Source organism: Pogona vitticeps, chromosome 2 (assembly GCF_051106095.1).
Source record: "Pogona vitticeps strain Pit_001003342236 chromosome 2, PviZW2.1, whole genome shotgun sequence".
Taxonomy (NCBI): Eukaryota; Metazoa; Chordata; class Lepidosauria; order Squamata; family Agamidae; genus Pogona; species Pogona vitticeps.
In genome coordinates, this window is record NC_135784.1 from 44405456 (window position 1) to 44421011 (window position 15556).

A 15556-nucleotide genomic window follows, 5' to 3' on the forward strand; every position below is an offset into this window, starting at 1 on the left:
CTATGGATGATTCACTTTAAGTAGTACCTGATCATAGGCATTGACTGGATTTGGTTGCTAAGCTGGTGCAGGCCTGAATAAATACCAATGTGCCGGGGGGGGGGGGGTAGGACTCATGGATTTTTGACAGAGATCAAGCCAGACATATTATCTAGTAATACTGTATATACTCGAGCATAAGTCCAGTTTTTCAGCACAATTTTTTGCTGAAAAAGCACCCCCTCGGCACCCCCTTGCCAGTCAAAATTACATGTTCTCCCCTGCAGTGTGGGTGTTCTCCAGACTCCCCTGCTCATCTACGGGCGCCTGCAGCCTCTGTGGGTGGTCCGATGACCTGGGTTAAGTACACAGCATTTCCGCTTCCAGAACACTCCCATCCTCCTCCTGCATATTCTGTGTACCCACCTTCTCCTCCCACCTTCCTCCTCCATCCTCCGTCTTCCTCCATCTTGTTACACAGCAGTACAGCAGTAGATAAGCACAGCATCTGGTATGAATCCTCCCTCCACAGGCAGCGAAGAGTGTCTCGCAGCTCAGAAGGGCAGTATCCTCAAAAACATTTAACCTACTGATGCCTCAATTAATGTAATTTTATTGGTATCTATTTTTATTTTTGAAATTTACCAGTAGCTGCTGCATTTTCCACCCTCAGCTTATACTCGAGTCAGTAAGTTTTCCCATTTTTTTGTGGTAACATTGGGTGCCTCGGCTTATATTCAGGTCGGCTTATACTCGAGTATATACTAAGTATCAAAATAAATAAAGCAAGCACTGAACCAGCTTGTTGTCCATGCTGATACTTTAAAATAAGTATGTGAATGAACAAGGCATATGCTGGGACAGCCTCATGCTTTTGTTGAACACTAGGCACCGCATGAAGAAAAAATGAAAAAATATGTGCCCGTACATTTGCACATATAACCTTTATACTTGTCAAGTGTATCTTCAGCCTGACCAAAGAACTTTAAAAAGCTATCTGTTTTCATACCTGGGAACACAAACCAGCCACAAAGAAGGCTACATTTTCCCCCAAAATAATGATGTTGTGTTTCTGGAAGGTGCTGTGTTTGCTCTGGCCATTTATTCCACCATGTAATCAATATTTCATTCTATAACAGCAATATATCATATTGCTACTCAGCTGATCAGTGGCATAGCACAACACAGTATCACACTACAACATCTGAATCTGGAATGTATTCCAAATGTAACCTAGCATATTGGGTGGGGCACATTGCTCACTCATACACTGTTAAAAGCGTAAGAGATATCACTTAAAAATTCCCCCACTCCAGTCGGCTCCTGTCATGTAATGAATCACACAACTGGTTGTGCAATCCGTCACACAAGTCACATCTCTATTTAACCTGAGAGAAGCTCTAGTTATCTTCAGAAGTGACTTACAGTGGCCCTAACAGGGCTTTCAAGATAAGTAAGATATTTAAGGAGTGGCTTTACCAGTTCCACACAACCAAATGAGTTTCCATGGCTGAGCGGGGATTTGAACCCAGGCCTCCTGAGTCCTAGTCTGCCGCTCTATCTACTACACCACACTATCATTAGTGCCCTCATGTGTGGTGCTGAATTGTTGACTGTTGCACTGGAGACAGTAAGGCAGGGCATTGCATTAGCTCTAGGTCTGGGCATGGAGATTGTCTCTTACTGAGTTAATGTTTGATAACTAGAAGGGGAAGGGGGAGGATGAAACACCACATTTGCTGATAGTGAATTATTCTATGAACCAATTATTAGTTGACACGGCCGTGGAGAAGGTTTGCGTATACACATATAGTGATTTCTGTGTGGGCAGGTGGGATTCTTGTATTTGCTTACCTTTCAAAGCTTCAATAGTTATCAAAATAAACCTCTTTGGGGATTATTATCAATATTTCTTCAGAATTATATTTAATATAGCATTTCTGTTGTATGATGATGAATATTAATATAGCATAATGAATAGTTAACTTACAAGAGAAAGTATGGTTGGCGATATTTAAGGAAAAAAGTACCAAATTAGTCCTGATGTGAGATTCTGTTAACATTTTTTGTTGTTGTTAAGTCGTGTTTGACTCTTTGTGACCCCATGGACCAGAGCACGCCAGGCCCTCCTATCTTCCACTGCCTTCCGGAGTTTGGTCAAATTCGTCTGTCAAAATTAGTCCACTATAATATTCATTATAATATTACAATATAGCTCCCGCCAACCTAGCGGTTCGAAAGCATGCAAATGCAAGTAGATAAATAGGGACCACCTCGGTGGGAAGGTAAACAGCGTTCCGTGTCTAAATCACACTGGCCATGTGACCACGGAAAGATTGTCTTCGGACAAACGCTGGCTCTATGGCTTGAAGAGTGGGATGAGCGCCGCCCCCTAGAGTCGGACACGACTGGACAAAAATTGTCAAGGGGAACCTTTACCTTTACCTATTACAATATAATAACACTAATCTTAGAACTGCTGAGCTGGAAGGGACCCTGTAATAGCATAGTAGTTATTGTCCATATACAGTGGTGCCCCGCATAGCGACGTTAATCCGTTCCGGATTGCTAAACGGAACCGAAAAAGCCATAGGAATGCATTAAATTTCGTTTAATGCGTTCCTTATGGCTCCCAAACTCACCATTGAGTGAAGTTCCTCCATAGCACCGCCATTTTCGTGCCCTCAGTAAGCAAGGGCAGGGTGCGAAAACACTTGCGGCGGCCATTTTAGGCACCCGGCGGCCATTTTGGAACCGCCAATCAGCTGTTTAAAAAAACATCGCAATGTGAAGATCGGTAAGCGAAACGCTTACCGATCATCACAATGTGATGTTTTACCCATTAAAACATCGCAATGCGATCGCATTAGCAATCTAAAAAATTAAATCGCTATGCGGATTCATCATTAAACGGTGCACTCGTTATGCGAGGCACCACTGTATAGTGTTATTATTAGTTCACTTGCAGGCATGACGAACCCACAGCTGCAGGTATTTAATACATTCCACTCCAGGTTCTCCACTCCAGTCAATGAATTAATAATATATTTTTTAAAAAATCTATCTGTATGGGTTTCCTGTTCTCAGATCTCCACAATTACTGCACAGCTTTTGGAAGAGGGCAAATCATGTGGCCGTACTGTGTTCACCCTAAGACAAAGGTGGGCAGACCCCCAGATGTCCAAGGGTTTATCTTTCCCATCCCTTGACATTGGAAAGCTGTGTGGACTCCTTCATCCCATCCATCCCCATAATATTTCTCTCTTTTAATGGAAAACCCTCAGCATGCACACTAGTGGCAGTGATAATGATCATCATCAGGAAGGAAGGAGACAGGAGCTCTTGGGACCTGAAATATTTGTTTTAAAAAGTTTCCCGTGACCTTGAGATAACCTAAGGGATCTTTCTGAGCAAACTGGGGGTTTTTTAATGGGTGTGCTGAAGGCCATATGTGGGCCCCCTAGGAGACCACATGTAGCCCACGAATCACTTTCCATCCACTTCAGCCCTAATGGCATAGATGACTTTTGAACAAATATAGCATGGAGTGGGCTAGTAAGTCCAAGGAATAGAGGAAGCTGACTATTGTTCAGCTGCACAACGATAATCTGCATTCATTTTGCAGAACGCACACCAAATGAGGCCAAGAGATCTGTGCTCATTTATCCCTTGGTTGGATATGAGTTATGGCTGGTCCAAGTGCTGGTCAATTGGACCAGTCCAACAAGGTCTATCGACAGGAATACTGGTTCCTAATTATTGACTTTCATTGAACATTTGTCACATATTCTCTAAATAGTAGTCTGTATGTCATTGCGAATGTTTTGAGGAAGAGTGGAATTAAAATGTATTATTCTAAAATGTTTGGGTTTTTTTTTAGAAAAAATGAATTATCACTGGGCAACAACCAATCTTGCAAATGTCTGTATCTACAAAGCAAAAAAAAAAATATTGTGGCAGTTTTAAGACTAAGAAATTTACTTCAGTGTGAAGTTTCATGTATTACTACCTGTAATCCATGAAACAAACCTATCAATTCTAAAGGAAATCAACCCTGAGTGTTCACTGGAAGGACAGATCCTGAAGCTGAGGCTCCAATACTTTGGCCATCTCATGAAGAGAAGACTCCCTGGAAAAGACCCTGATGTTGGGAAAGTGTGAAGGCAAGAGGAGAAGGGGACAACAGAGGATGAGATGTCTGGACAGTGTCATTGAAGCAACCAACATGAATTTGACCCAATTCTGGGAGGCAGTGGAAGACAGGAGGGCCTGGCGTGCTCTGGTCCATGGGGTCACAAAGAGTCGGACACGACTAAACGATTAAACAATGACGACCTGTTCCTTAAGACAAAACGTTTCAGACTTGTGCTGGCTGAAGTAAAAGAGGCTGAAGTAGTTAATACGGAACTATGTTTGCCAGTCTCACAGGTGCCACAGTCTTTTTGTTGGTTTTGTTTTGTTGCTGCTGAAACTGACAAGCATGGGACCTCTGTAAGAACTATTCCAATGTTACCCACTCAAAATTTCTGCCATTGTAGTGGGCACTTGTCTTTTCTTCCATGGGCAAGAACACATACATGCTTATATACCGTCCCATAGTGGGCAGTTTACAATTTAATTATGCAGGCTACACATTACACACACAAACCGCAGCAGGCTGGGTACTCAATTTACCAGCCTCAGAAATGTGGTAGGCTGAACCTGAAGCCGGCTACTTAAGCCCATCATGATTCAATTCTGGTAACAAGCAGAGTCTTGACTACAGTAGTGGCATTTGATATCATTTTAACCACCATGCATTGTGCAATATTTGCATTCTCTGCTAGAAAATGCCCCACTGCTACTCCGACCTGCAATCCCACAACTCCTTTGCCATGAATTCTAGGGACCTAGCAAACGACAGACCTCTGGAACTCCACAAGAAAGAGCCAAAGCAATTAAAGCAATATCCAGCTGCTGTAACTATATAGTATAGATACACTCCTATAAGCTATGTCTCTTGCTATGCCCCTCAACAATCATTTACACAGCACCATTAATAGTTTTATAGCATCATCAATATGCAAAGTGAGTTACAGTCCCAATACCATCTTCCTTTATTAAAGCACAGAAATGCATCAAGAGGGGGGAAATCCTATTTTACAGATAGGAAGATGAGGCTGAAAGTTATATATTCCAGGCCACCCTTGGGCACGCCAGGGTAATACATGAATGATATACACACCTAAATGCATTCCTCTCCCTGGAACCCTATAAGTTTCCCTGATGAGGCTGCACCTGACACCGGCTGAAATCCAGGAGTAAAATAAGTAGTAACTGTTCTTTACTGTTCTTTCATTTAAAGTGATCCATTACTTTCATCTTACTGGCAACTCAAAATGCATAATTACACAAAATGTCAGACTATCTGGAAACAACATTGTAATTAGGGTTATGCAATATCTACTCCCACCCATCCACCCCCACACACACCTTTAATCCATTCTATTCGTAAATAAGAGGACACAGATTGAAAACTGACCTAATCCTTGTAGAAGTCCATGATGGGATTTGTGCGTTTCTAGTTCTTGGTGAAAAGCCCTTGCTTGTGTCTCAGTGGTTGGGAGGATTCATTAGAGGTCCTGGCCTTTACTGGGGAGTTCAGCTGTCATTCTTCCCTTATTTACTAGCTCAGTCTTCCCACTTATATGGCGTATTTCATTCAGTTTCCCTTTCTTGGTGGGAATCATAGGGTGTCTTTTTTGTTTTTCAAACTGATCCAACAAATGCTATTTAAGCATGAAGGGTTTGGTCTGTTCTGGGGATGACCAGAAGCTACTTTCTCATGACTCAGTTCATTTCCATCTATTTGTCCAAAGACAATATGCGCACACAATTTCCATATTCCACATGGTTTGTTTTATTTATGTGCATCTACATGTACACACCCAGCTGCCTGGATTACTTAGTGGCTTCAGTATCTGGCTGCAGAGCCCAGAGGTTGGGAGTCTGATTCCCCACTATACCTCCTGCAAGTAGAACCAGCCTGGGTGGCCTTGGGCAACCTGCACGGTCCCAGGGCACCCCCGGAAGAAGGGAATGGTAAATCACTTCTGAGTACTCTCTACCTGGAAAACCCTGAAAAGGGTCACCATAAATCAGAATTGACCTGAGGGTACACAGTCAGAGTCACCCAATGTGGCATAGTGGATAGAGTGACAGACCAGGTTTCTGGGGAACAGGGCTCAATTCCCTGCTTGGCCTTGGAAAGTCATGGCCTTGGAAAGTCATTGAGGGAGTGGAACTGGCAATACCACTACTTAACTATCATACTTACCTTGAAAGCCCTGTCAGGGCTGCTATAAGTTGGTTTTAACACAATGGCACATAAGAACAACATCTATACATCTATATGGATAGCTCAGTGGCTGCAGTGAAAAAAGCATAGTCCAAAAGACAGCTAGATGTTTAAGCAATGTGGACCACTATTAAATCAAGGTGTCCCAAGATGGAGAATGTAGAATTGTTGTATCATGGGTGGTGGTGGTGATGATGGAGCACAGATTGGAGAGATGGAGGAAAAACAGTGTATCCCCATGTGGGAAACTGCAAAGCTGCTTGTATCTCAGAGAGCCACTTTTTAGGTGAAACAAAGAGGTTTCTCAAATAGAACACTGCATATGGCTAGACTACTTTTAAGCACCATTTCTTCAACACCTTCTCACCAGTTTTCCATCACATCTACTACGGACAGAAAACTACAGCGAGACTCTCTGTTTTCTACTAATAAACTGGAACACAGATAAAACAAGACATTAATGCATCAGTACCACTGAAGTGGTCTGTGACTCCTAACTATGTGAATAGTCTTTAAATTATCATCAGTGTTATTACAGTACTTACAAATAATCTTCGTAGAACCACGTAGGTTAGCTAAACAGAAAAATCAGACAGTATAGATAGAGTGGTCGAAATGACTAGATAGGCGGGGTATAAATAAATAAATAAATAAATAAATAAATAAATAAATAAATAAATAAATAAAACAGACTACATAGATAAATAAAATTGCAGCACATGCACGGATCTTGTAAGACAGATAAAACCATGTTCCACTATTTAACACTGTCCAATTTACTAATTACTATGACAAAAACTAAATTTACCACCCTGTGTTTTTCTTAATAAAGCAATGAAATCTCTGATCCTCTTCTTCTTGTCCCTTTCCTACTAGAGGCTGGAAGTCATGATAGCGATCCACATCTTGGATATGGCAGCTCTAAACAATGACACTGTATTGCATCCAACCCTGTTTCTTCATCCAGTAAGTTCTTTTTCTTCCTCCTCTCTTTACTGATTTAATTTTCTTTGAATTACCAACTGTTAACAATTTTTCTGTTCAGTTTTCTCAGTTCATGATCAAAATATTCTCGCTTTCTGCAATTTTATGTATTTTGTGATTCTCTGGCCTTTGTTCATGTGTTTGATACTTTCTCAATCCCCAAATATTTTTGTCTTTTTCTTATTGTTCTCTGTGCTAAAAACTTAGATCTGCCTAGACTGTGGACCTGTCAGCACTGGCATATAGATATCATATATGAATTGCTGAGAGCGTGGTTTGGATTGGGGGCAGAAAAAGATCTTGTTGCAAGTGTTTTTAATTTGAAAAATCCACCCTTTCCCTTTAAAAGCTGTTCCACACCTTTCTGGTCCAGTGGGAGGGCATGCATTCTTTTTTGGCATGCTTCTTGGAGATACCAGCCTCCAGCAGCTGCAGATTCCCAGGGGGAGTTTGAGAGAGAAAGTTGGGAGTAAAATGAGGGAAGAGAAGCCAGGAGAGTGGAAGGGAGAAAATGGAATAGCACTGACAGAAGGAGAGGAGAAATGTAAAAAAAAATGATTTCCCCTTTACAGCCAATCAGAGAAAGAGCTTAATAGACAGCTGATCAGGCTACAAGGAGTTGTTTGTTGTTTGGACAGGAAAAGCATGCCAAATGGCACATTGCTCCTCTCCCTGACCTCTATAGACCCTTTCTAGCCCAATCCACCCCACACCCAAAATGGCCAGTCTGGACAGGCCGTCTTTGAGCAAGGTATTTATATGCCACCCTTCAACGGTCAAAAAGGGGATTGATAGCAAACTACTTAAGACTTTAAACAGCAACATTGACTCAATAAAACAGTAAGAATAAAAAGGTAAACCATGAGAGACAGTAAAACCTATTTGGTTTGTGGTCCCATTTTTCAATAGCTGGATGGGTTGTTGGAATGGTGGACAAATATGATGGTCTTTACAGCCACCAAGCCACATCAGACTCAAGAGGAGCCGAAATTCCATGGGGCTGACCTTCTGCGCTCAAGATGCCACCTTATAAAGAGTCTATCTCACTCTACTCTCTGTCTGCCTCACACCAATTCATGGTGGTCTGCAGAAAAGATGCTTGCCTGCTTATGTCCTCCAGAATCATAAAAGTATTTATTATTTCAATGTGCAGAGATGTGCTGTATTGTAGTGCCACTTACTGTGCACATGAATTGTGCCCGTAACATTACATGGCTCTGCCCCCCTCCCAAAAAACACAACATTCCAGCATCCTCCAAGGACGTTTTTTGTAATGTTCAAGCTTATTCATTTGGAGGAGACAATATTTCCAAACCAGGGTCCCAAGACATGTAGGGCTTCAGAAATAAATAAGACTTCAGGGGGGTTAGATGGAAATTCTACCAAAATCCATATGATCTGCTATGGATAGTGTTGATACTAATATTTTGTTATTCTTTTCTAGTTTACTCTTTTTCTTTTTTTAATATTTTTTTCTTTAATTGTTACATTGTTATATGTAGTGCCATGTGAGGTGTTTGAAATTTGTAACTTGTAACTTTTAACCTGTAATACATGCACTAACAGAGCAGTATATAAATCAAATCAAATAATAAATAAATCTGCTGACATGCAAATATAATTTGGGATGCCACATATGGTTTCCCACCCACCTCCTTCCACTTTTGTAAACAAAAGTTTTGGAGCAATTAAAGCCAATACTTGGTGGTGCTGGGTAATCCGTTGGGATCGAGATGCCCCTGGTCTCCAACATCTCTCAGGAACGACCACGCTGTCTGGAGCAGAAGGAAGTTCTACCAAGGTGGCAAACTTTTGGAACTTCAGATGTTTTGAATTACCATTCCCACAGACATTTATCATTGCCAATATAGGCTGGGGATTGCCACCCCCGTAGACTAACAACCTCTGGCGACCTAAAGGTTCCCCCAGAGAATCAAGCTAATCTGCTCAGTCCGTCTTCATCACAGAGGGTGGAACACGTCCACTGAATCCCTGCATGAGTGAAACGCCTGATTGGCTGATGTCAAACATGTGAGGGCCAGGCTTAATTCCCAGAGGCTGTGATTTCAACACCCCTCAAATAACTCCTTCAACAGCTATAAAGCGTAAATGCTATTACTTTAAGTGAAAAGAACAAGACACTTCATGGAATCTGCTGAAACAGAAAGAATGGTATGGCATAAAAAGAACTATTTTTCAAAGCTGAATTGGTTCTTCAGCAGGAGGGCCAGCAGCTGTAAAATAATTTTTTCTCTCTTTTTTTTAATTCTTTCATTTTGAAAAGTTGAAGGAGAGACAATCGCACTACTATTCTAGGACCTTGGAGAGTCAGCAACCGAAAGCAATATTAAGCCATTATGTGCTTATTTGGGACAAGACGATCCTCTGGCTGATAAGATTTTATAAGACAATAACGGTGCAAGCCTACAAACCCTTAACTAGGAGTGAGTCCCACTAAACCCCAGTGAGGCTCACTTTTGGGGTCCTCTGCACAAGCACATTTCTAAATTAGATTCTTCTCACCATATTAAAGGAAACAGCTTGCTATTTTTACATAGCAGTGGCAAGGTAGGGGAAGAAAATTATAAACTCAAAATTCTAAGTATTTAAATAATGATGATAATAATAAAATAAATGGCACCAATAAAAAGATGGTTTTGTTTAACAGGAAGACAGAACTGCAAACACCCAGATGGGCACTTTGGAACAGCAAGGTCTTTACTGTCCATAATTAGAATGGTAATTATCACCATAAATATAAGTTACAATACATGTACAGTTTTCTGGGCTGTGTGATGGCTTTTTGCCTCTGTCAAATAATTTGGTTTTCTTTTTAATCCTTTCATAGGTCTATATATCCATCACTGGCAGACTATGGCATCTGAGTAAAACGTTAGAAGAAAGCATTCTTTCAAATATGCCACCATTACAAATTATGCAGGGGCAAAAAAAAAGCTATGCAAATGTAACATGTGCCAGGGAAAATATATGTCAAAGCAATTTGAAAACACATCTGTGCAAAGGTTTGCATGCAATTACTGAGCACACACCTTGGAATTCATTGACTGGCAGAATGGGAATACACTGTCGTGAGGTTTTTTTAAAAAAATTTATTATTATTATTTTTACAGCATGTGGAATCAGAATTGGAGAGGGAGCTTTAATGCTTTACTTGACTACTATAGAACTGTGGAGATTTCAAATGGGATGTGCAACACAGAGCAAATGCTTTTCCAAACCAGACATTTTCATATACCGTTGCATTCTGTTCGGGGAAAGGTCAGTTAGCTTTCTTGAAGTTGATGCCATGCTACTGAATTGTTGGAGCAAAAGTTAATGGATTTATTTTTATGGCTCATGCTTTCTAGTTAAGTCGTAATATACCTTGCCCCCCCTCCACTCTTTTCCCTTTCCACTTTCCATAATAATAATAATGACATGGAGGAGGAGGATGTGCCCTCAAGACAATTCCAACTTACAGTCATCAATTCCAGGGTTTTCCTAGGTAGAGTTCTAACAAGTGCTTTGCCATTCCCTTCTTCTGGGGCATCCTGGGATCATGCAGGTTGCCCAAGGCTACACAGGCTGAGCTTTCTTCCTGGAGGCCCAGTGGGGAATTAGTACTCCAATCAGTACTTCAACCCACAGAGCTACCTAACCAGCTATGCTATCCAGCCTTTGTGCACCCCATGTTGAGTGCACAAAAGATTATTTCTCTACATCAGAAATCTGGGGCCACAAACCCTGTGCAGCCCCTGAAACTGGGAGGTCTCCACTCGGCTGAGTTTCATGGGAGGGAAGGAACTGCTATCTCTGTCTTCCAAAATTTGTTTTTTCCAATGGACACCCTGAGGACACAGACACAGACAGACAGACAGACAGACAGACAGAGACAGAGTCTCAAAGATGGTTAAACCTCCTCCATATCTCTTGTCTGTTGAGATATGGGTTGGATGTGATGCATGTATGTCTGCTGGTGCAGCCCCCAGACAACACCAGACAGAACCGCCCCCCCCCCAAGTCCAAAAGGTGATACATTCCTGCTTTGCATGTGCATGTTCTCAAAATGGGATTAATTTCTGGATACTGAGTATATCACATGACTTGCCTGTAGTACTTATATATATACCTAACTGTAGAGTGAGTGTGTGTGTATTATTATATATAAATCCCATTGCGAGACTACCTCCATATAAAGCAGGAATGCATAACCTTTTTGGGACATCTATGTATCTTATTTGTCATCTATATGAATGCCAGCAGAGGCGAGATAATGCTTGGAATTCAGAGGTGTGTAAAAAGCAAATATCACAAGATAAATCGAAGTTTGTTTCCCGGGGTGCCCTTTGGCGAGGAAAATTTCTAAGAGCAACGCAATGAGGAACACAAAACACTGGAGTGCCTTTATTATTTAGTGGAGGAGGGGATAAAGCTGGGTAGAATTTTTAAATTTCTATTGTTGTCATTATCTTATTTGTGACGGGGGCAAAATTGGAAGGATTCAAGGGGGGGAGAGGGAGTGTTTGTCTCTCTCTCTCTCTCTCTCTCTTACACATACACACACGCTGCCAGTTCCCCACTCATCTTCGCTCTCGACGCTGAATTTCTAAACTCGTCCTTTCCTAGGTCGCAGCTTGGGGCCGATTTACCCGCGAGTAAGCCTCCCCGAAGTCGGCGAGCTTGAGCGCGGGGCAGCAGCCCAGTCCGGGATCGCACCGCGGGGCGCAAGACGGTCTTTGTCCGCCGAGGTGGTGACGGAATGACCGGGAACGCGACCGGCCACCGGAGCCGCGCCCGGCGGAGGAGAGGCTGGCGGCGGCGCTCAACAAAGGGACGGCGGCACCGAGCACGGTGGGGAAACACACCCATCGTGCCACCGGGACGTGGACGGCGAGACGGGACTTCACGCTGTCCCGCTCGCGGCGATCCTCGGTCCCCTGGGGGGGGGGGTTCTCGCGCTCCCACGAGGGGAGAAGTGTTTGAGCCGAAGCGGATCAGAAGAGGCACGACCCGGGACACCCTCCACGTCTGAACAGGGCGCAACCCCACGGGCGCGCGGACCCAGAGGCACAGACTCGGGTCGCTCTTGGGCAGCTGCCGGCGGGGGGGGATCTCTTGTCCGTCCGGAAAAAGCCCGCACGGAGCCCGCCGGCCGCAAACGCGCTCCGCCTGAGCTTAGCGGACCGCTTGGCCGAGACTTGCCGCCGACGGCACTCCCGAGGTGGCGCCTCCTGAGTAACCCCACCGGCCTCAGGCTCTGACGGCGTCCCCGAGTACTTGGTGGCCTGGCTCCCCCGCCTGCTCCGCTCCACGTCCAAGCCCTCGTCCCGGCACCCTGGTCCCCAACAGAGCCGCTCTTCCGAAGGCTGAGCCCGGCGGGACTTCCCTCTGCCTTCGGGCGCAGAGAGCTGGGACGCGCGAGGACCTCCTCCCTTCCCCCCCCGCCGCCCAAACCCCGAAATCTCGCCCGGGTCTCTCCCGAACCACCGGCGGGGGCCCGTCGAGTTTCCCGCCCGATCGGCGCTCTCCCAGCCGGAGCGGGACAAGGCAGCCCCCGGCCGTGCTCCGAAGCGGAGGAGGAGGAGAAGGGCCTTCCCGACTCGCCCCGGGCGCCGGGGACCTCGCAGGAGGGGCTTTCGTGCAGCAATGGCTCCGACCGGGCTCGCTGTCCCCGCGACGGGCAGGCGCCCGCTGGCACCCGCTCCCTCTCAGCACACAGCTTGGCCTCTGTTTCTCACGCGAAGCCCTCCGGATCCCAAAAGCAGAAAAGCGAAGATTGGTCGGAGATCCCGCTCCCGGATTTTTTTTTTTAAAAAAGAGAGAGCAGACGGCTGAAGTTGGGTCTCCCTCACCTGCGCTCTCTCTCCCACGCTTCCCCCGCTCTCGGATTCCCGCCCGCGGAGTGTCGCGCGTGCTTTACTCGGGATCCCTCCCCCGATTCATACGGCGATCGCCACCTAGTAAAAATCCTCCGCCGGCGCTCGGCTCGGATCCCCGCTTTAGGTGTGAGGAGGTTCCTGGAAGAAGAAGGCGGGGACCCACCATCATCATCATCATCGCCCGCACCACCACTCCAGAGGGCCGAGTGACGGGGGAGAAAGTCGTGGAACTCAAAACTGGATCCAGCCTCGGCGAGCGGATCTCCTCGGAGTGATTCCGCGCCTCGCTCCCGGGGAGGCACCGAGCCGCTCCCCTCTCCTCTCTCGTAAGCCACGAGGAGGCACGACGCCCCGGTCCGGCAGCGTCTCTCGCGATCTTACCTGCTCCGCCGCGGGAAGGACGCCGGGAACCTACTCGCTCCGCCGAGGAGACGCGGAGGGCACCGATCGCTCCATCCAGAGCCCGTGTCCCCCCTGCCCGCTCCCGGCTCTTCCGACACAGCTTCGCCCGAGGACGTGACGGCGCGACGGCTTTTCCGCGGGGGCCGCCCGAGGAGCCCCCTCCACCCGGTGCCCCGGCCGCTGCTGTTGCGAGGGGAAGGTGAGCGCCGGGATCCGAAGCTCCGGAGACTGCGTGGGGAAAATCCGCGGGCAGATCGGGGCGAGGAGGGGGGGGACGCTCACGCCGAGGAAGGCGCGCGGGGGAAAGGCAAGGCGTCAAGGCGAAGGCAGGCGGCAAGCTCGCCCCTCGCCGGAGCCGGCGGGAGCAGAAGCCGGAGCCGTCCCCCCGCCCGCTACCCCCCCTCCAAGCCCGGCTTGGGAAAACTTGGGCGGCGATCGCGGGGCTCCCGCGGCCGCCTCTCCCACGCCCGTTTCAAAGAGCCGCGGGCTGGCCGGCCCTGATTGGGCGGCGGCGGGCGAGGGATGCCCCCCCTGGCCCGCCCCCTCGCTGCCCCTCCGCTCCCCGCCCCCCCTCCCGTCAAGACGCTCCTCCTCCCCCCCCGACAGCGGGGGCCGCTGGGCCAGGAGGAGGAGAGGGCCCGGATCGGACCCGCCCCTTCCGCCCCCGCGTGACCTTCAGGGCTCCCGAGCCGCCTTCCCGAGGGTGATCCTCCGTCCCTCTTCCCTACATAGTTGAAATCCAGGGTCCGGGAAAACCAACCCCTTGACGGGGCTCCTGACGGTAGTTTTCCTGCCAAGCTCCAGTCTCGGGAAGTAGCACAGATTTCAGGGCCATCGATGGACTGATTTAATCTCTCGGGAATCCTGCAGTGCAACTGGGTATTGGGGTGCCGGGGAGGGTTTAAGCCCACTGTCTCCAGTGGGTCCCCTTACTCGAGCTGGAAGGTATAGATTTGCACCTCAGGTCACCCACAGCAAAAGTCAAGCATCATTGTGTGAGGACATCCGGGTGTCTTGTGTAGGTCTTGAGATCACATAGTTTTTGGCACCTACTAAAAGTTAGGATGCCGTTCTGCAGCATTCTGATTTCCAGCTGTGTACTGTTTGTTGGGCTGCTACCTATTTTTACAGTGAACTGAAGACCAGGTCCATGTCGGCAGAATTTGGGACTTGCCTGGGAAAGCCAGGAAGGCATGGTCTCCTCCACAGCCAACCTACCTTACCGTTCTCCTCAATCTCACAATCAGACTGCCCCCTCCAGGGAGAGGGAGAGGGAGAAAAAGAGAATGGATTCAGAAGGAGTGGATTGGACAGGTTAGTACAGTACTTGAACAAGTTGCCAGTTATTCTCGTCCAGCTTTCTCTATGCCACTTTGGAGCCCAAGACCGTATCATCCGGTCAGGAAAAGTGTCTGATCAAAGTGGATTAAGAGACTTCCGAATTGACACTGCCCAGCATCCACCTTTCCATTTGCTCAAGAGTTAATCTGTAGTATAATAACAACATGTAGTAAAAACAGATCCTAATATTGCTGCAGAAGGGAGTAACAAAATTAGCAAGAATTTTAGTATAGAAGGGGGCAAACCACAGGAACAACAGTGACTAGTGGGTGCATTTAAACATGTGTGGGTCCAGCCCCAGTCCTTGTTCAGATGGTGGTTTAAGGGGGCAGAGGGAATATTAAAGGGAAGTAGAGCAGAGCAAATCAACAACCATTCACTCAACCAATCAGCTTCCTTCTCCAGATACATCTGTACGTTCTCCAGGGATGGAAACAAGCTGTGAACTCAAGAAGAACCCTGATAGATCATTTATTTCATTCATTTATTAAATGTTTGCATTCCTATCACAACAACAGTCTCAAAGCCCATTACACTAGAAAGGATACAAAAATCCATAATCAATATAAGAGAGGAAGAAAAGGAAATTTAATCTGCTATTATAATAAAAAAGAAAACGTATAGCTCTGTCTGT

The 15556-nt window shown here is 46.2% G+C and overlaps 1 protein-coding gene across 2 annotated transcripts in view; it reads right to left on the reverse strand.

The window, feature by feature from the left end:
- Nucleotides 1-13690, reverse strand: part of TAFA4 (TAFA chemokine like family member 4) — a 167018-nt gene extending 153328 nt beyond the window's left edge. For both annotated transcript variants that reach the window (XM_078385107.1, XM_072989409.2), the window contains exon 1: nucleotides 13561-13690. The gene's annotated coding sequence lies outside the window, so the exon portion shown is untranslated. The remainder of the gene's footprint in view (nucleotides 1-13560) is intronic.
- Nucleotides 13691-15556: the final 1866 nt, after the last annotated feature.